Consider the following 22,738-nt stretch of genomic DNA (forward strand, 5'->3'; position numbering starts at 1 on the left):
GGGCAGGGGAGTGGGGGCCGTGGCTGGTTGGAGGGGCCGCATGTGAGGGAGGGGTGGTGGTGCGGCGGATGGTGGAAGGGTTCAAAGGCGCTACAGGTGGTGGATGGGTAGGTGCGGCGGGTAGGGGAGGGGCAGGTACGGGGATCTGGCGGATGGGAGTTCCGGAGGTGCTGCAGGTGGGGAAAGGGCGAGTGCGCCGTGTGTGGGGGATGGGAAGGTGCGGCACATGGGGGAGGGGTTTGTGAGGCGCTGCGGGTGGTGGAGGGGCGGGTGCAGTGGGGCAGGGTGTTGGGAGGTGGTGCGGGTGGGGAGGGGGCGAGTGCGCTGCGGGTGGGGTAGGTGGTCCATAAGCGACGCGTGTGAGTGGAGGGGCAGGTGCGGGGGTGGGTGTCTGGAGGCGCTGCGGGTGGTTGAGGGGTGGGTGCAGTGGGGCCGCGGGTGGGGTAGGAGGTCAGGAGGTGGTGCGGATGGGGGTGTGCGGTTGGGAGGTTCTGTGGATGAGGGAGGGGCAGCGGAGTGGGGGGCGTGGGTGGTGTAGAGGGTCTGGAGGCGCCGCGTGTGGGGGAGTGTCGTGTGGTGGAGTGGCAGGTGCGGCGGATGGTGGAAAGGTCCGAAGGCACTGCGGTGGTGGATGGGCGGGTGCGGGGGTGCTGCAGGTGCGGTATGGGGTGAGGAGGCGCTGCGGGTGGGGGATGGGCGGCTGCGGGGGTTGACGGTGGATGGGGGAGGGTGTCTGTACAGGCTGTGGGTGGAGGGGGGGGGGGGAGTATGGGGGCTGTGATTGGGAGGGTCTGTGGTTGAGGGAGGGGCAGGGGAGTGGGGGCCGTGGGTGGTGTAGGCGGTCTGGAGGTGCGGCATGTGGGGGAGGGGTGGTGGTGCAGCGGATGGTGGAAGGAGCTGCAGGTGGAGGATGGGCGGGTGCGGGGGTGCCGCAGGTGGGGTAGGGGGTCAGGAGGCGCTGGTGGTGCTTGTCCATCAGCAGCAGCAGGGCCGCAGCCCACCCGTGTGCAGTGTCAGGGTAACTGTGTTGTGGGCACCCGGGGAGCACACCAGAGTGGGGTGTCATTGCTCCTGCGTGAGGCGCTCTGCCTCACATTCCCCCCCCAGCAAGGCACATGTCCCCCTCCCCCAAGCCAGGCACATCTCTTCCCCCAGCAGGCACATGTCCACCCCCCCCCCCCAGGCCAGCCACATGTCCCCCCCAGCCAGGCACATCTCTTCCCCCCAGCCAGGCACATGTCCCATCCCCCCTTCGTCAGGCACATCTCCCTCGGCAGCTGGTGAGCACACCAGTGTGCACTGTCCCCGCTGCCGCACAACTCCCCCCCCCTGCAAGGCACACCTTCGCCCTCTGCAGGCACATCTCCCCCACAGGGCACCAGGCACATTTCCCCCTCCCCCCCAAGGCAGCCGGGAACCCGCTGTACCTGGAGGACCGGACCGAGGGCTGTGCCGGCAATAGGAGCGCTGTGCAGGGTTGCCTCTCTGCTCGCTGGGGCAGACGGCAGGGGAGAGGCGCCGGGGCTCAGGCGGGGAGCGGGAGTGACAGGCTCTCGGCTTCAGACAGAGTCGCCTCCCGCCCTCATGTCTTCGGCGCGGGACGATGGAAGACCGGGGAGATGTGCGCCGAGAAGGTGCATGGTGTGTGACGTCACTGATCTGCATACAATAGCTTAGCCCATCTGTGACTCCACCCAGCATTACGGCCAGGCACAGAGTCACAGATGTAGGCAAATATATAGGAGATGTTACCAGAGCCATGTATTTTTTAATATTCAAATGTATCTTGAGCGTCTGTATTATGTTATTATTACCCTATTACAGTCTAAACCAGATTTTCTGTAGCCTGACTTTCCACTATGCTGCTTCTTTGCATTATCTACCATGGAAATGCAATACAAAAAAGGTTATTACTAGAGATGTGTGGCGGGCACTTTTCGTGTTTTGTGTTTTGATTTTGGTTCTAATTCTCCGTTCGTGTTTTGGTTTTGGGTTGGTTTTGCCAAAACCACCCTTTCGTGTTTTGGTTTTGGATCTGGATGATTTTTGAAGAAAAAAAAACATAAAAACAGCTAAAATCACAGAATTTGGAAGTAATTTTGATCCTACTGTATTATTAACCTCAATAACATTAATTTCCACTCATTTCAAGTCTTTTTTGATTTAAAAAATAGGCCCCAAACAGCACATGATGCAAAGAAGAAAAAGAAGTGCACGAGGTTGCTTTATGACTAAGCTAAGAGACACAACCACCTGGCCCATCTAGTAGTGGCATGCAGTGGCTGAATGTCAAAAGTGGCCCGCAATTGGAAGGGGGTCTGGCATATCCAGATTTACATTCCTACCAACTAGCATGCTGACTTGCACAGATAGGCGCTTGGTTTTCACATCCCCCATATAAACCATGGGTCCAACTTGAACAAGGACTCATTGCCCCGCTCCCCCTTACTGATGTTTTACTACTCCCGAAGTCGGAGGGCAAACTATTGACCAGCAGGTCTCTTTTGGTCCAATCTACTCGGAGGGCTTGGTTGGAAGTAGTGCATAGTGTAAGTGTTATAAATCTCCCTACCCCTGCTCTCTCATTGACGGGCATAGCCTCCGTAATCCCTGATCTGAGATTTGACTCATGGATTTCGAGTGGAATCCTATCTTTGCAGGATATAATGGTGAATAATAATCTTCTTTCTTTTGCCCAGATACAGGAAAGATTCCTGCTGCCACATGGGGAATTTTATAAATATTTACAACTCAGACATTGGCTCCATGGGGCCTCGGCACCCCCCCCCCCCCCCCCACTCGCTGTCCACCGTACCCAAACTTGTCCAGAAGTTTCTAGATGACGGGGAGGGCAGAGGTGGCATTACTAAATGGTACAACTACATTATCAACTCCCAATCACTGCAGACAGCCCCCTACCAAGCGAAATGGGAGGTGGACCTTAGGTGTTCGATATCTGAGGAAGACTGGGAGATAATTTTCCGATCTTGTTATACAGTTTCTAAATGTATGTCACATATAGAGCTATTTTATAAACGTATCCACCGATTGTATTTCACCCCTTCCCGCTTACATGCGATGCAACCCTCTACGTCCAACCTGTGCTGGCGTAATTGTGGCGGGATAGGTACCCTAATACATATTTTCTGGGATTGTCCAGTGCTTGCTCCGCTCTGGAACTCTGTCTTTCACCTTTAGGAATTAGTGCTGGGCTTTTATGTACATCCCCATCCACGACTGGCTCTCCTTCACCTGTAATATGGCGATTTATCGCCGAGCGATCGATACATTTTAGGCCATATTCTTATTTCAACCAAATTATTAATTGCTCGCCAATGGCGTTCAGTCGGAGTTCCTCATATAAAAGCGATAGAGTTGGGTGTACAATCGCACTGCGAATTTGAGACAGTGGGAGTGGCCTATACCCCTACTTCTTCCTGCCCATTGCTCCGCTGGTATCCGTGGTCTACCTATTGGCATAATCATTTACCAGATACTGCATCCCCTCAGGGTCCTTAGGTTTTTTATGTTTTCATGTTATTATGTATTGATTGTAGATTGGATTCAGCCACACGTCACTTTCCAATATGATGTTCTCCACGATATCCTCTATACTTTAATGTTTATTTTCTGTGGAACAATCTGTGTACCCCCCTAACCCCCCCTTACCCTTTTTTTCTCTTCTGTACCCCTCCCCTATTGGCTTTGTTTACCCATAAAATAATAAAAATTAATATTGAAAAAAAAAGTGGCCTGCAATTTTTCAGTCCACTGACAGAATTTCCTGCACGCCCTGGTCATTTTTAAAAAATTCTGCAATTGGTGGACTTATATGGCAGTACCCCTGGACTTATAATGCAGTGTCATACAGGATGGCACTTTAAAAAACCATGCCCCAAACAGCACATTATGCAAAGATAAAAAAGAGGTGCACCAAGGTTGCTGTATGACTTATACCCCTTTTCCACTAGCTTTTAAAAAACGGGTAAATGTGTGGGGGGGCGCATTTACCCGTGTTTTTCCCTAGTGGAAAAGGGTCCCCCTGCAAATTAGCGGATCAAGTGATCCGGGAATCCTACCCGGGTAGCTTGCTGGGTTGAACACGTGTTCAACATGGTAAACTGTGTAGTGTGAATGTTAGCTGTGTCGAGGCGTAGTGTATGGGAGGGCGGCGCTGGGAGATCATGTGATCTCCCAGCGCCTCCGCTGCCGCGTCACTAGCAGCGTCACCAACCCGGCCATATGCCGGGTTGGTGAGCGCTGTGTGAAAGGGGGCTGTAGCACGGGTCGCAGCTGTTTCAGGCAATACGGCTGCGACCCGTGCTACAGTGGAAAAGGGGTATAAGCTAAGCGACACAAGTGTGCGGCACAAACACCTGGCCCATCTAGGAGTAGCACTGCAGTGTCAGACAGGATGGCAGATTTAAAAAAGGTCCCAAACAGCATTTCATGCAAAGATGAAAAAGAGGTGCACCGAGGTTTCTGTATGACTAAGCTAAGCGACACAAGTGTGCGGCACAAACACCAGGCCCATCTAGGAGTGGCACTGCAGTGTCAGGCAGGAGGGCAGTTATAAAAAAGGTCCCAAACAGCATTTCATGCAAAGATGAAAAAGAGGTGAAATGAGGTAGCTGTATGACTAAGCTAAGCGACACAAACAATTGGCCCATCTAGGAGTGGCATTGCAGTGTCAGACAAGATGGAACTTTAAAAAAAAAAATAGTACCCAAACAACACATCATGCCAAGAAGTAAAAGAGGGCAATGAGGTAGCTGTATGACTAAGCTAAGCGACACAAGTGTGCGGTACAAACACCTGGCCCATCTAGGGTTGGCACTGCAGTCCCACTGCACTAATGGCGGATATCGGATGCACGTCTAACATCAGCATATTTGTAATGACCTCAGTAATCCGCTTTGCAACAGGGTATATATATGTATATATATATATATATATATATATATATATATATATATACACACACACACACACATATTTATACGGCAGTATCACAGGAATTATATGGCAGTACCACTGGACATATATACGGCAGCACCGCTGGACATATATACGGCAGTACCGCTGGACATATATACGGCAGTACCGCTGGACATATATACGGCAGGATCGCTGGACATATATACGGCAGGATCGCTGGACATATATACGGCAGGATCGCTGGACATATATACGGCAGGATCGCTGGACATATATACGGCAGGATCGCTGGACATATATACGGCAGGATCGCTGGACATATATACGGCAGGATCGCTGGACATATACGGCAGGATCGCTGGACTGGATTTATATGCCAGTACCCCAGGAATTATATGACAGAATCACTGGATTTATACGCCAGTAAACCTGGAATTATATGGCAGGATCACTGGAATTATACGGCAGCACCGCTGGACATATACCAGTGGTTTCCAAACTTTTTTGAATCACGGCACCCTAGAACATCAGAATTTTTTTCACGGCACCCCTAGGCCAAAAATTTCCTATTGAGAAATTTAGAAAGAAATATTACATTAAGTAGATCGCGTTTATATGTCATCCTTAGGGTCAGTTGTGTGGTGAGGGACAAGATTTGCTTCTGTTTGGCCACATATTTTATGACTGGCAGCCACCAGCACTGGTTTTGCCTATTATATTGACCATGAATAATTTGAATTGGTCCTGGACCACCAACCCAGGGCACCCCTGCAAGTGTCCCGAGCAGAGGCGTAACTAGGGTTTTTGGAGCCCAGGTCAAGATCAATAATGGCGCCCCCCCCCCCTCCCAAAAAAAAAAGGAAAAAAGGAAAGTGTGTGCGCACACCACCGGTGTCACTGTATATAAAGATGTCAGGGTGTGCATGTATAGATGTAGGTGCAGTGGAATTTTTGAAGAGGAAGTGAAAGAGTAAAAAAGGGGCGTGGTCACTCAAAAGGGGCGTGTCCTTCAGTGTAGTAGCTCCCCTTATACTATCTAGTACTGGTCCCCCTTTCACATTATAGCACATGGTATGAACCGAAATTCACACTATAGCACACGGTATGAGCCGAAACGCACATTATATAGCACATGGTATGAGCCAAAATTCACATTATAGAGTGAGGGAATCCTACCCCCTTAATTAACAAGGCATGTGTGGCACTGTGGTGAGGGGAGCCTACCCCCTTAATTGACTAATTGCAGAGTTTAGCAGCGGTAGGGTTGCAGCGGTTTCTCACCCAAAGCTGCGGCGTTTCTGCCACCTCCGACACTCTACGTCTTTGGCGCCATCCGGGATGCAGAGCACCGCAACGGGGATGCACCTTTTTCAGTGTGGTCTGCTGCACTCCGAAGGGGGATCTTCTCTCCTGCTGCAGGATCCTGATGTGCGCCGTCCTCCCTGCTGTCTTCTTTAAGCCAGCAAGGGTCTTCTGCGGGTCCTTGATCTGGTAAGTGGGTGTCCTCCACGATGCCGGTGCTCCCGTCGCTGGTCAGTCTCCTCCCTTGCTGCAGGGTCCCGGTCAACTGAAGGTTGGATGTCCTTCCCCGGGCTGCGGCTGGCTGGACTCCTCCTCTTCTGCAGCGTCTTCTCCACTCAGCGCAGACGGCAGCTCCTCCCTGGCGTTGGTCCTCTCCTGGTCCTGTGGCTCGCTCCCTCACGTCTCTTCAGCTGGTGTGCACGTCTCCGCTCCTCCTCTGGCGAGTCCTCCAGGGCTCCTTCCTACGTGCTGCTAATTAAAAAAAATATATATACTTCCAGGTCTAGGGAAAAGTGCCGCTACTTTGACTATATATATATATATATATATATATATATATATATATATATATATATATACACACACACACACACACACACACACACATATATATATATATATATATATATATATATACACACATACACACACATACATACATAAAAAACACACAGGAAACACATGCAAATTCCTGCTTACCCCTCCAGGACCGGACACACATGCACACAGAAACACACGCATACTCCTGCTTAGCCCTCCAGCGCCTGACACACACAGAAACACACGCATACTCCTGCTTACCCCTCCAGCGCCTGACACACACAGAAACACACGCATACTCCTGCTTAGCCCTCCAAGTGTACACACACAAATGCTTCTTCTTACCCCTCCAAGCCGGACACACACACCAGGGACATGCGGTGAAACGCACACTCCTGCTTACCCCTCCAGGCAGTACACACACACACACACAAACACACTCATCCTTACTCCACCAGTGCTGGACACACAAACAGGAACAGGCACACGCACACACACACACCCTCCAGCAACATTCTGTTATGACTATTAAGCTTCTGTGTGTGCACATGCAGGAGGAACCTGAAATGAGGTCAGCTGAAGCCAGGTGAAAATGAAACAAGGTTTATTGCAGTGAAAGAACCAGTAAGATATCAGCATACAGAGAATGGGTCTTTGATAAACATGGAACAGAATGCAGTATTCCCAGATAATAGTAATGGCTTGATATTTAACAGGGAGTATGATTATGCTTGAATTTAGATAGAGTCCAGATTAATTGCAGAGGTGAAAATGAACATGAAGAAATCCAGGTTTAAAGAAAGCAGAGGGAAAATAACATACCAAAATGAAGTAACCAGGCTAGGGTGGAAACAGACTGCAAATAATAATTCAGGAATGCAGATATTGCTCCAGCAGGGCAAGAAGTTTCATAACAAGGCATAGGTGAAACCAGGCTCCAGGAAATGTCTCAGAGACGCAGGTATGGCAGAAGCAGGACAGGATAACTGGAGAGAGCCTAGTCACAATCCACATGGAACCACAATGATCTGCATATGAATGCTGGTGAGCTGGAGCTAAATAGCAGCACAAGGTGTTGGCCACAGCTGCTCACAATCAGGTAATCAACCTGCAGGGACAGAGTGTGCAACTGCCATTCAGACCTAAAGCAGCAAGTGAGACCCCTAGAGGCAGGAATGAGATAATGCAAGGCAACACAAACACACAGACATTCCTAACATTATCCCCCCCTTAAACAGGCGGATTCCAGATGCCTAAAAGTTCACCTTCTCTTCTTTTTTCCTCTCCTCTTTTTGGGTTGCCTAGACCTATTTGAAGGTGTCACAAAGACACTACTCAGCAGTACAGGTCCATCAATTATAAGTCTAGGATCCTCCAGAAGCTCGCTCTCAGAATCAGAGCCACAACCCAACGGCAGTAGTGACCCCTTATTTTCTTGGATCGTATCAAGAGCGGATAGTAAATTTGTAGAAGCCAAACTTGCCGAGCAATCTGCGTGAACACCTAAAGATATGTGCCCACATCTCAAAAACTGAGGGTGCTGCCCACACTGCAAAGGCAGGTTCTCAGACGGGCACACTTTAACAGATTCATCCAGGAGAGCGAGGACAGTTGGTGGACTGAATCTTTCGGACACTGCCTTGAGGAAAGCGGGCAAATCTTGTAAAACTGGATCTTCCGCATCCTAAAGACCAATTACCCACTTCAAGGCCCTCCCTCTGAACCTCATACATATGTTAGCAATGATATCAATAGGGGAAAAGTCATCAAAACTCAGACAATACTTGAAGAGAGCTAAACACTGAGAGATATCTCCATCAAAGTAAGGCAGTTCCTCAACGACTCGGCTTTCCAAATTAGTTGTTACATCAGAGAGGATAGACAACCGTGGCCTCTCAGACAAGATGGACTATTCTTGCACCTTAGACAGGGAAGTTTCAGATGGCCCCGGCTGGGCAGACACCTCGGGCAAATCTTGGATGTCGGGCATGGCAGGCACCTCTATCTGGTGCTGGACAGGCGGAGCCCCCTCCTGGGGCTGGACAGGCAGAGCCCCCTCCTGGGGCTGGACAGGCAGAGCCCCCTCCTGGGGCTGGACAGGCCTTGGCACGACCTCTGGCAAGGCGGACACCTCTCGGACCTCTGGCAAGGCGGACACCTCTCGGACCTCTGGCAAGGCGGACACCTCTCGGACCTCTGGCAAGGCGGACACCTCTCGGACCTATGGCAAGGCGGACACCTCTCGGACCTCTGGCAACGCGAACACCTCACGGACCTCTGGCATGGCAGACTTGGATGACTGAGTGACCCTGAAAGACAAAATAACATTTGGACTGACCATTGACACGGCAGTCCTTATTTGCCCAATAGACGGAAAAACAGCATCCTCATGCCGTGAGGCAAGGGCAACAGAGACCTCATGCCGTGAGGCAAGGGCAACAGGGACCTCATGCCGTGAGGCAAGGGCAACAGGGACGTCATGCCGTGAGGCAAGGGCAACAGGGACCTCATGCCGTGAGGCAAGGGCAACAGGGACCTCATGCCGTGAGGCAAGGGCAACAGGGACCTCATGCCGTGAGGCAAGGGCAACAGGGACCTCATGCCGTGAGGCAAGGGCAACAGGGACCTCATGCCGTGAGGCAAGGGCAACAGGGACCTCATGCCGTGAGGCAAGGGCAACAGGGACCTCATGCCGTGAGGCAAGGGCAACAGAGACCTCATGCCCAAAGGCAAGGGCAGCAGGGACCTCATTCCCAAAGGCAAGGGCAGTAGAGTCCTCATGCCCAAAGGCAAGGGCAGTAGAGTCCTCATGCCCAAAGGCAAGGGCAGTAGAGTCCTCATGCCCAAAGGCAAGGGCAGTAGAGTCCTCATGCCCAAAGGCAAGGGCAGTAGAGTCCTCATGCCCAAAGGCAAGGGCAGTTGAGTCCTCATGCCCAAAGGCAAGGGCAGTAGAGCCTCATGCCTAAAGGCAAGGGCAGTAGAGTCCTCATGCACAAAGGCAAGGGCAGCAGGGCCGGACTCCCCCCCTGGGGTCACTGGGCCAGACACCCCTCCTGGGGTCGCTTGGCCGGACACCCCTCCTGGGGTCGCTTGGCCGGACACCCCTCCTGGGGTCGCTTGGCCGGACACCCCTCCTTTTGAAATTTGAGTGCCACAATGGCATAACTGAGCAGAATTAGGCACTTTGGCAGACTGAAGAAAGACCTCTTTGGGTTTGCGAGCAGGACATAATTGAATAAAATGTCCAGACCTGCCGCAATAAAACAAAGTTTTTTTTATCCCTTCTGTGTCTTTTCTCTTCCTCAGAGAGGCTGGGTCGTGGAAAACTCCAGAACTTGCCTTTGCTTGGAATTGGAAAACAGCGGCCAGAATTGATAGCACCAGACTCGTATTTTTCCCTTGTCCCCTGCGTCTCCTTAAAGGGATCTGGTAATCCTATTGAAAATTCAGGAAGAGCAGACAGTATCTCGGAAGACAGGGTTTGTAGATTCTCCAGTTTCTCTCGGAAATCCGCTAGCAAAGTAGAATCTACGAACGGCATCAACTGAAGAGGCAGGGAACTTTTTTGAAGTGAAGCCATTTTATAAAATTCAGCTATTACCTCCAACTCCTGCACATGTTTATTGGGCAGATCATTCTGTTATGACTATTAAGCTTCTGTATGTGCACATGCAGGAAGAACCTGAAATGAGGTCAGCTGAAGCCAGGTGAAAATGAAACAAGGTTTATTGCAGTGAAAGAACCAGTAAGATATCAGCATACAGAGAATGGGTCTTTGATAAACATGGAACAGAATGCAGTATTCCCAGATAATAGTAATGGCTTGATATTTAACAGGGAGTATGATTATGCTTGAATTTAGATAGAGTCCAGATTAATTGCAGAGGTGAAAATGAACATGAAGAAATCCAGGTTTAAACAAAGCAGAGGGAAAATAACATACCAAAATGAAGTAACCAGGCTGGGGTGGAAACAGACTGCAAATAATAATTCAGGAATGCAGATATTGCTCCAGCAGGGCAAGAAGTTTCATAACAAGGCATAGGTGAAACCAGGCTCCAGGAAATGTCTCAGAGATGCAGGTATGGCAGAAGCAGGACAGGATAACTGGAGAGAGCCTAGTCACAATCCACATGGAACCACAATGATCTGCACATGAATGCTGGTGAGCTGGAGCTAAATAGCAGCACAAGGTGTTGGCCACAGCTGCTCACAATCAGGTAATCAACCTGCAGGGACAGAGTGTGCATTGTGTGCAACTGCCATTCAGACCTAAAGCAGCAAGTGAGACCCCTAGAGGCAGGAATGAGATAATGCAAGGCAACACAAACACACAGACATTCCTAACACATACATACACACACATCCCTGCTTACCCCTCCATTGCTGGACACATACACCCCTGCTTACCCCTCCAACAACATACATATATATATATATATATATATACACACACACACACACACACACACACACACACACACCCCTGATCACCTCTCCATTGCTGGACACACAGAGGCATTCGACGGGTGGCAGGTCCGGGGCCCTCCTTCTCTGCGCACACTGGCGCTCACGGCAGCAGGTCCGTGGCGGGGGCCTTCCTTCTCTGCGCACACTGGCGCTCACAGCGGTGGGCGGGAGGCAGACGGCAGGTCCTGGGCCCTTCCATGTCTGGAGGAGTAGCAGCGCTGGTGGACTGGGCATGAGTAGCAGCGGCAGGCAGCATGGGGCGAGCGGGCCGTGCAGATGCCGGTGGCGCCCCCTGCTAGTTACGCCTCTGCATATACAGTATATATATTAGTTAGCATTAGCACGTGTACATATACAGTATATTAGTATTAGCACATGTGTGTATGTATATGTATATATATATATATATATATACATACACACAGTATATATATATATATATATATATATACACACACACACAAATTCTGCTCCGGCACTTGGCTCTGCCCTTGCTATGGAACTGACTTGCTCAGGTGCCTTCCTCCAGGGGTACAAACCCTTTGCGATCATATCTGCCCGGGGGTCTCTGTGTGAACCAATTGTGATCTTTTTGGATAGTTATTTGCAACCCTGTATACAGGGTACATTTACTCACCTCAAGGACTCAACCACGTTACTACATAAATTTTTATCATTTGATCAGATTCCGGTAGACATTACATTAGCCACCATTGATGTAACAAGCCTGTATACTTGTATTCCCCATGGGCAAGGGCTGCAGGCGGTCAGACAATTGATCACAGGCAATCCTGCGTATGTGGGCCCGGATATAGATTTTTTTATGGCACTATTGATTTTTACTTTAACTCATAATTTTTTCAGCTTTGATGGTCAATTTTATAGGCAGCTAACGGGGTGTGCCATGGGATCTTCCGTGGCACCCTCGTTTGCGAATGTGTTCATGTGGGAGGTGGAGCGGAGTCTTTTCTTTACCGACAGCAGCATATCCAGAGGACAATTTCTATACTACAGATATATAGATGATCTGCTCTTGATGTGGCATGGAGAGGTGGGAGATTTGGAGGACATTGTCTTGAAGCATAACAACACAGATAGTCCAGTAAAATTAACCAGGAGTAGCAGTTGTAGTGAAATCTGCTTTTTAGATCTCAAGATTAAAATCCAGGAAGGCCAGTTGGTGACGTCTTTGTTCAAGAAACCAACTGACCGTAACACCATCCTGAGATATGACAGCTGTCAACCAGCATCCACGGTGAGAAGTGTGCCCTATTCTCAATTTTTGAGAGTTTGGAAAAGCAATAGTTGCACACAACAGAGAGACAAACAATTAGATGAGATCGAGCTAAGATTGAGAGCCAGAGGTTACCCACGACAGTTATTGGCTCAAGCCAGAGGGAAAGCAGAAAAAATGAGTGCCTTAAACCCAAGAGAGTGAAAGAACTGGATGTCGTAATTCCCTGGGTCTGTGAATTTGATGTTCACAGTAATCAGGTACGCAAGGAGGTAAAAAAATGATGGTCCCTGGTGGCAACTGATCCGGAATTACCGATGTTTCGCCACCAACGGGTCATGCCTAGCTATGTCAGGGGTCGGAGTATCAAAGACATGGTAGTCAAAACCGATATGGCTAAGTTCAAAGTAACACCAGAGCACTTTTTGAAACGCAAAAACGGCTGTTTCAAGTGCACAGGATGCACGACGTGCTCGCACATGTCTGTAGGAGATCACATCGTGCATCCATGTTCAGGCAAGAGGTTTCCAACCAGATGGCCCCTGACCTGCACCACTAAATTCGTCATTTATGCGATTATTTGCCCTTGTGGCAGGTATTATATCGGTAAAACCGAGTGTCATTTTAAAATTAGGATGGCACAGCACAGGTTGGCAATAAGAAATGCCCTCGCTTCAGGCAAAGGGGATCAGCCGGTTGCTAAACATTTTCTTGAGTACAGACATACCATGGCCACCTTCAAACATAGAATTATTGACCACGTGCCAGAATCTTTGCGGGGGGGGGTGACAGGGGAAGAAAACTCCTACAGTTAGAATTTATGTGGATTCACAGGTTAAATACCCTTAGACCTGCAGGCCTAAATGACAACCTTGGTCTATTTAATTTTATTTAACATCATAGGCGGTAGGGGGTTAAAATCGTGATTTAGTCTTTACACTGCCAGTCCCCCTAAGCACGTAGTAGAAATAGCATCATGTGTCCCTTGGGGTGGATAGTACAGGCAATGCATGCCCCCAGTACGTATAGGGGGCGAACTTGCCTGGAACTGTATATTTAAGTATAGAGATAAAGAAAGGGAAGAATATTGTTATTCTATTTTAACAGTCCAGGATCATACAGTAGGGGTGAAAAATGGAGGCACCTTGGTATCAAGCAGGGGTTTAGCTTTAAGTATGTGTATGTTATTCTGAATGAAGATACAATATTTTTGCACAGATTAAGTCACTCTCAGTATTTAAGAAACACTTTTAACATTTTTGTTTTAACAGCTAATATATTGCAGCTTATGTTGTGGTTTGTCACTAAGCCGTGTCTTATATGATGTTCTTCGCGGCACTGTTTCACAATATTTTTATGTATCTATGTTTGGTTGTTAGGCTGGGTTGCTATGGACACGCCTCCCGGCGCCGGCATGTCACTTCCTGTGAGACACTGGTGACGTCAGTCTGAAGACCGGGACGGCGCGGCCAGCGACACCGGCCAGAGGGGATGCTCTGTAGAGGGGGTAAGTTGTATTTAAACACACTGTATGTTACATTGCACTAATCCTGATGAAGGGGGAAACCCCGAAACGTTGATCTGCACCATTACACGTTTTGTTGCTTTACAAGACTCCGAGTGCCACCTCGTTATTTCCTGCTGGTTATATATACATATAGATATAGATAAAGATATAGATATAGAGGAGTTAGTAGTTATTAGCACGTGTAGTTACAGTATATACTGTATATGAGTGGCACGCATCACCTGAGCAGGAAGGCCGCCAGCAGCAGCAGGGACAGGGTGGCCAGTCTCCGGCGCTGCTCCCGCCTCATCATTCCGGCTCCAGCTGCCGCCCCAGCACTGATGAGTGACCGGGATCAGTGCCGCCTGGTTACCGCGGCAGCGCCACGCTGTCTCCTTCCGCCCCTCCCCGCACAGCAATGCCGGGCACTGATTGGCTGCTTTACAGGGAGACACAACGTAGCTCCGCCCCCAAAATCTCAGCTGCCGTTACAGCACCTTGTGTGTTCATCACTCGACAAAGTGTCTCCAGCTGGCGCTCACAGCGGCGGGCCGAGTAGCGGCGCTGGCGGCAGGCAGCATGGGGCGAGCGGGCCGTGCAGGTGCTGGTGGCGCCCCCTTCTGCTGGGGCTGCCACGGCGCCCAGGGCACGTGCCCTGCTCGCCCCATGCTAGTTACGCCTCTGGTCCCGAGGCACCCCAGGGAGCCATGGCACACAGTTTGGGAACCTCTGACATATACGGCAGTATCACTGGACATATATATGGCAGGATCACTGAACTGGATTTATATGCCAGTACCACTGAAATTATATGGCAGGATCACTGGACTTATACGGCAGGTTCACTGGATTTTTACGCCAGAACCAGTGGACATATATGGCAGTATCAATGGACATATACGGCAGTATCACTGGACATATATATGGCAGTATCAATGGACATATACAGCAGTTTCAATGGACATATACAGCAGTTTCACTGGCCTGTATTTATACGCCAGTACCACTGTAATTATACTGCAGGATCACTGGAATTATACGGCAGGATCACTGGAATTATACGGCAGTATCACGGGAATTATACGCCAGTATCACGGGAATTATACGCCAGTATCACAGGAATTATACGGCAATATCACTGGAATTATACGCCAGTATCACAGGAATTATACGGGAATATCACTGGAATTATACGTCAGGATCACTGGAATTATACGGCAGTATCACAGGAATTATACGGCAGTAACACTGGACATATGGCAGCAGAGGACACCACCACTGTGACTGGTCACTGGACTGATGCTGCACAAGACACTACCCCTCGTCTGATGCAAGACAACACAGCAAAACTGCAAGGGACTTATACAGCAGCACTAGGCACATATAGCAGCAGAGGACACCAACACTGTGACTGGTCACTGGATTGATGCTGCACAAGAGAGACACTACCCCTCGTCTGATGCAAGACAACACAGCACCACTGAAAGGGACTTATACAGCAGCACTGGGGACATATAGTAGCAGATGACACCACCACTGTGACTGGCTGGACTGATGCAGCATAAGACACTACACTGGACTGAGCAGCACAAGACAGCACTGGAATCGCCACCCCACTTTCCCGACCACAGAGACACTGAGGACTGAGACACGTCCTCTCACTACACTCTCTGAGACTGGAGTGAAAATGGCGGCGACACGCAGGTTCTTATATGGAATCCAAACCCTGTGAGAATCCAACAGCGGGATGATGACGTTTTGCCTCGTTCTGGTTTCCGAGTCAGGCAGGAAAACCCAAGACTGACTCGGATCCGGACTCGGGTAGGGAGGTTCGGTAGGGTTCGGATCTCAGGGATCCGAACCCGCTCATCTATAGTTATTACCTAAAAGACACATCAGTACACAGAAATAAATCATAACCAAATTTCTTATTAGGCAATCAAGTTTAGGAGAACTACAGTAGATTACCAACAAAGTAAGGCAGGTATGAGAGGGGAATAAGAGGTGATAAAGATAGGATATACTGTAGCACTGTTTATATTGAAAAAATAAAGAGAGAGAACAGTAATCCCACAGTTATAAGAGTGAAGAGGCGAGAAAATCACCACAATAGCCTTCCAAGGAGATGCAAATGAACCATTAGGTATTCTCTGGAGAATAATTGATTGCAATGCATTTTACAAAGTGCAAACATTAGTCTAGACCAGCACCTTCTATTGGGGTACAATACTTTTTCTTAACTCCATAATCAAACTGATACATGGGGGTAAGTGTAATAGCCTGCGAGCTGCAGGTATCAACAGGTTCTCTGTGAGTCTGCCTGATGTTCTAAAGTAGCATTCATTTAAAAGGCAAAACCAGGTTGATGTTGCCTTTTTAATGATTGCAACTTTAAAACATCAGGCAGACTCGCCAGGATCCCCGATGTCTGCAGTTCGCAGGCTATTACACTTACCCCGTGATGTCTAATGACGTAAAATAATTTTATATTATTATTTATATTGAACATAAAGGAGAATACAGGAAAATTTTAATCATTCATATCAGTCCCTGCCCCAGTTGAGTTTACAATCTATATTCACGACAACAGTGCTATTTGGGATTAACTCTAACCATTGAACCACCTTACCACGCAATAAATAGAATCATTTAGAACTCATCATTCAAATTTTTATTAGTGCCTTATACAGTAGGTCATCTCTCATCCATCAAGAGACACGCACTTCTTCATTTATTTGTCATTCATGACTTGTCCTTCATTACTCATCCCTTATCACTTGGTGGTTTGCGGTTAAGTTACCGGCTGTTGGGATCCCAACGGTCAGGATACTGATGCTGGAATCCCAACAGCCTGGAAAAAGCCGGCGGTTGGAATCCCGACCCAAGCCTGCTAATCCCACTCGGTTGGTGGTCCACGCCACCACACGAGGGGGAATATATTAGTGTGGCGACTGAAAGGTTGCAACTGGGCCTGAAGCGTGGAGAGTGCAGCAAGCCCACGAGGAGACATGCTGCGCTCACTGACGGGATTCTGGCTGACGGGTTCCCGGTGTCAGTCTCCTGACCTCCGGGATTGCGAACGCCGGGATCCCGTACCAATCCCCACTTGATCACTTACAGTACTACTCATTCAAGTAGATGTAAGACTTCGATACTGTGCAAAAGATTTAGGCAGATGTGGAAAAAATACTGAAAAGTAGGAATGCTTTAAATAATAGAAGTGTTAATAGTTTTTATCAATTAAGAGAATACAAAGTGAATGAACAGAAGAGAAATCTAAATCATATCAATATTTGGTGTGACTACCCTGTGACTTCATAGCAGCATCAATTCTTATAGGTAAACTTGCACATACAGTAGTTTTTGAAAGATCTCGGCAGGGAGGTTGTTTCAAATATCTTGGAGAACTAACCACAAATCTTCTGTGGATGTAGGCTAGCTCAAATACTTAAATCTCTTCATGTAATCCCAGACAGACTGAATGATGTTGAGATCAGGGCTCTATGGGGGCATTTTCATCACTTCCAGGACTCCTTGTTCTTCTTTACAATGAAGATAGTTCTTAAGGACATTGGGTGTATGTTTGGGGTCATTGTTCTGCTGCAGAATAAAATTGGAGCTAATCAGACACCTCCCTGATGTTCGTGCCTGATGGATAAGTACCTGCCTGTATTTCTCAGCATTGAGGACACCATTAATCCTGACCAAATCCCCAACTCCATTTGCAGAAATGCAGCCCCAAACATGCAAGGAACCTCCATCATGCTTCACTGTGGCCTGCAGACACTCATTATTGTACCGCTTTCCATCTCTTCAGTGAACAAACTGCCTTCTGTTACAGACAAATATTTCAAATTTTGCCTCATCAGTCCAGAGCACCTGCTCAGATTTTCTGCACCCCAGTTTCTATGTTTTCGTGCATAGTTGAGTTGCTTGGCCTTGTTTCCATGTCGAATGTATGGCTTTTTGGCTGCAATTCTTCCATTAAGACCACTTCTGGACAGATTTCCCCACTGGGCTTCACATCTCAATAATTTTGATGCTCTATCTCCCATAAAAAGGCTATTATCAGCTGTCATAGCCTCTCCACATTAAGATATACTGTATTATTATTGACCATATGCCGGCATCCTTCCATCTGGGAGATAGAGCATCAACATTATTGAGATGTGAAGCCCAGTGGATATTTAGGTTAGGCCAGTGGTTTCCAAAGTTTTTTGAATCACGGCACCCTAGAATATCAGAATTTTTTTCACGGCACCCCTAGGCCAAAAATTTCTTATTGAGACATTTAGAAAAAAATATTACATTAAGTAGATCGCGTTTATATGTCATCCTTAGGGTCAGTTGTGTGGTGAGGGACAAGATTAGCTTCTGTTTGGCCACATATTTTATGACTGGCAGACACCAGCACTGGTTTTACCTATTATATTGACCATGAATAATTTGAATTGGTCCTGGACCACCATCCCAGGGCACCCCTGCAAGTGTCCTGAGGCACCCCAGGGAGCCACGGCACACAGTTTGGGAACCTCTGGGTTAGGCACATTGTCACCTGTGGGCCTTAATGAAAATATAAGCCTACTGTACATTGCTTCATTTAATGCAGCATGTGTAATACTCTCAACAATGTAACTTTTTGTATAAGCAATTTGACAGACTAGTTGGTGTTTGTAAGTAATAGGTATAATATGTATCTCTGTATGTGTATTCAAGTAAAGCAACTTCTAACAAATTTAGTCTGTGCTTGATACAAGGTTTCACTGTGGTCACTGGTGCATTCTACAATAAATTTCACCTGAATGTTGAAATGATTTGAAAAAGATCATAATTATTATTGAATTAATGACTATGGCCCTCATTCCGAGTTGTTCGCTCGTTGCCGATTTTCGCTATATTGCGATTAGTCGCTTACTGCGCATGCGCAAGGTTCGCAGAGCGCATGCGCTTAGTTATTTTACACAAAAGTTAGGTATTTTACTCACGGCATAACGAGGATTTTTCATCGTTCTTGCGATCGTACTGTGATTGACAGGAAGTGGGTGTTTCTGGGTGGAAACTGGCCGTTTTCTGGGCGTGTGCGAAAAAACGCTGGCGTTTCTGGGAAAAACGCGGGAGTGTCTGCAGAAACGGGGGGGGTGTCTGGGCGAACACTGGGTGTGTTTGTGACGTCAAACCAGGAACGAAACTGACTGAACTGATCGCAATGGCTGAGTAAGTCTGAAGCTACTTAGAAACTGCTAAGAAATTTCTATTCGCAATTCTGCGAATCTTTCGTTTGCAATTCTGCTAAGCTAAGATACACTCCCAGAGGGCGTCGGCTTAGCGTGTGCAATGCTGCTAAAAGCAGCTAGCGAGCGAACAACTCGGAATGAGGGCCAATATGCGCATATGCTGAAGGTCTGTTTTAAGTCCTGATTTTCAGCTTGGGGGTGTTTTTATGTATTATGCATTATGCATTATGGTTTATTTTTGATATCTTGTATGTCACTGTAGCCAAGCCAATGGGAACAGCCTGATGAAGTCATCTGTGGGCGTCTTCTGTGACTCCTGGCCGGCTGGTGTTACACATGGTGGGGATAATGTTTATAAGATTAATATGTGCTAATACATGTTTACATCCTGATGATGAGGTAATAAAGTCTTGAAACTTTGATTTAACCTGCCTGTGGCTGCGTCTTAATCCAGAGTGCCGCCTTCCATTTGCTACAGTATATATATATATATATATATATATATATATACATACAATATATATATATATATATATATATATATACACAGGTTGAGTATCCCATATCCAAATATTCCGAAATACGGAATATTCCTAAAAACTGACTTTTTGGAGTGAGAGTGAGATAGTGAAACCTTTGTTTTTTGATGACTCAATGTACACAAACTTTGTTTAATACATAAAGTTATTAAAAATATTGTATTAAATGACCTTCAGGCTGTGTGTATAAGGTGCATATGAAACATAAATGAATTGTGTGAATGTACACACACTTTGTTTAATGTACAAAGTTATAAAAAAATATTGGCTAAAATGACCTTCAGGCTGTGTGTATAAGGTGTATATGAAACATAAATGCATTCTGTGCTTAGATTTATGGCCCCATCACCATGATATCTCATTATGGTATGCAATTATTCCAAAATACGGAAAAATACGATATCCAAAATACCTCTGGGGGTTCATTCCGAGTTGTTTGCTCGGTAAAAATCTTCGCATCGCAGCGATTTTCCGCTTAATGCGCATGCGCAATGTCCGCACTGCGACTGCGCCAAGTAAATTTGCTATGCACTTAGGAATTTTACTCACGGCTTTTTCATCGTTCTGGCGTTCGTAATGTGATTGACAGGAAATGGGTGTTACTGGGCGGAAACAGGCCGTTTTATGGGCGTGTGGGAAAAAACGCTACCGTTTCCGGAAAAAACGCAGGAGTGGCTGGAGAAACGGGGGAGTGTCTGGGCGAACGCTGGGTGTGTTTGTGACGTCAAACCAGGAACGACAAGCACTGAACTGATCGCAGATGCCGAGTAAGTCTGAAGCTACTGAGAAACTGCTACGAGGTGTTAATCGCAATATTGCGAATACATCGTTCGCAATTTTAAGATGCTAAGATTCACTCCCAGTAGGCGGCGGCTTAGCATGAGCAAATCTGCTAAAATTCACTTGCGAGCGAACAACTCGGAATGACCCCCCTGGTCCCAAGCATTTTGGATAAGGGATACTCAACCTGTATATATATATATATATATATATACAAACACACACAAGAAAGGAGGGCACTCACCAATTCCATAAATAAATCTTAGTAGGTCATTTATTCATTGTAGAAATACAACACACAGGTTCAATCAGCACTGTGCTCTTTTTCAATACGTTTTTCAATTGTAGAGTGGAGATAACCCCAGAGCAGCATAAGCAGCATGGACCCAGGCGGAGGTATTTATACCCAGTACTAATTGAGTAAAGCCACTCCCTCACATTTCACACTTCCTGTCTCTCCAGGGACAGGAAGTTGGGGTAGAGCGCTATATATACGCATTTTTAACAGCAATGAATACCCTAGAGGGCAAATTAGCTATATAATGACTTATGCACTGAACTAACAATAATTTATAAAGGTAAATACAAAAAATACTACCAGTGCAGCCATACCGGAAGTAGTACGTGTTCCAACAGTTGTGGAATGCATACTGGAACCAGAAGTGACCGCGGTGGAAAGCAGACTGGAAGTGACAGTGTGTCACATCGGCTGCTGAATCCAGGCATTGACCAGAGTAGCAATATATAATGGCAAACTACTCTAATCAAACTGGTAACAGTCCTCAGGTGCTGCAGGAGGGGGTTACTCTCGACAAGAAAAAACGAAAGGGTTTTTCACACGCATCCTGTAGGGCTATTAGTAACAAGACATGTACAGTATATGGAAAAAACCTTTTTTATCAGGCGCTAATAACAAATGATATAAAAAACCCTTTTGGATAAAATAACAATCAGCTGCAAAAAGTTAATGACCTGGGGTTAGCAGGTCAATCAAATTGCACTGGGCCACCCAAGTGCAATTAACCACAAAACTCCAATTGTTAGAAACTTTTGCGCTATATTATAAATTTATATGATATGGCTGACAAAAATAACAGACTCCTATTAAATTAAAAATATTTAATAATATATGAATAATCACAAATCATAAAACAAGACCGGTCTTAGTAGTTTAAACATCTAAGATGACAAGTATAGATACTTTCCAATAAAAGGAGGTGGACTTAAGCATATTCTGTGCACAGAGGTGTAAAAACTAGCTTTATAGCTAAATGACTTAATTTACAAAGTCAAAAATAATATAGATCAAGTGTAGCTGCTGGTAGAACCCGTATAATAGATGTTTCCAATAAACAGTCACTTTGTATCAAAGTTCCTTTGAATGTAATAATCCAACATAGATCAGTAAAATGAAATGAGAGCCGTTTTCAACCGGAATCTTACGTGAGGTGTGAGCAAGTAGTATCAGCAGGAGTACATCCCGACGTCCACCACACTGGCTTCTAGCTGCGGGGAAAACGGCACCTGCACTGGCGCCTGCTACAACCTGTCCTGCTCGGTCTGGATGCTCCACAGGTCTCCACCTCTACGTGCCGTTTGCGGGCACCGGTGAGCGGCTCCTCTCCACTCAAAAAATATACAACCAGCAGATGAATGCTGCGGCCGGTCTGTACTACGGGTCTAACTCCAGCTGGGGTCCAACAGTTCAGCTTATTGGAAAGTATATATACTTGTCATCTTAGATGTTTAAACTACTAAGACCGGACTTGTTTTATGATTTGTGATTATTCATATATTATTAAATATTTTTAATTTAATAGGAGTCTGTTATTTTTGTCAGCCATATCATATAAATTTATAATATAGCGCAAAAGTTCTAACAATTGGAGTTTTATGTACAGTATATGATAATACAAAATTTAGAGATCTTGGTTACATATATTTTGCAAAAAATATGATATATGATATATGACTATACTGAATATAAGTCCAGGGTGCCGACCCCACAAAGCTGGATCAGGCCCAACCACCCCAGGGTAGCACACCATTGACATACTAAAGTGTTAATATGTGTTAATAAGAAAGAAGCAGGAGCTATGTGTTAGAAAGTGATACAAAAATAAGGGTGCTAGTAAAATACTCAAAAGAGTAGTATTAGTGGAAAAATAAATTAGGGTGTTACAAAAGTGCTAAA

This window comes from Pseudophryne corroboree, chromosome 11 (genome assembly GCF_028390025.1).
Source record: "Pseudophryne corroboree isolate aPseCor3 chromosome 11, aPseCor3.hap2, whole genome shotgun sequence".
In the NCBI taxonomy this organism is placed as follows: Eukaryota; Metazoa; Chordata; class Amphibia; order Anura; family Myobatrachidae; genus Pseudophryne; species Pseudophryne corroboree.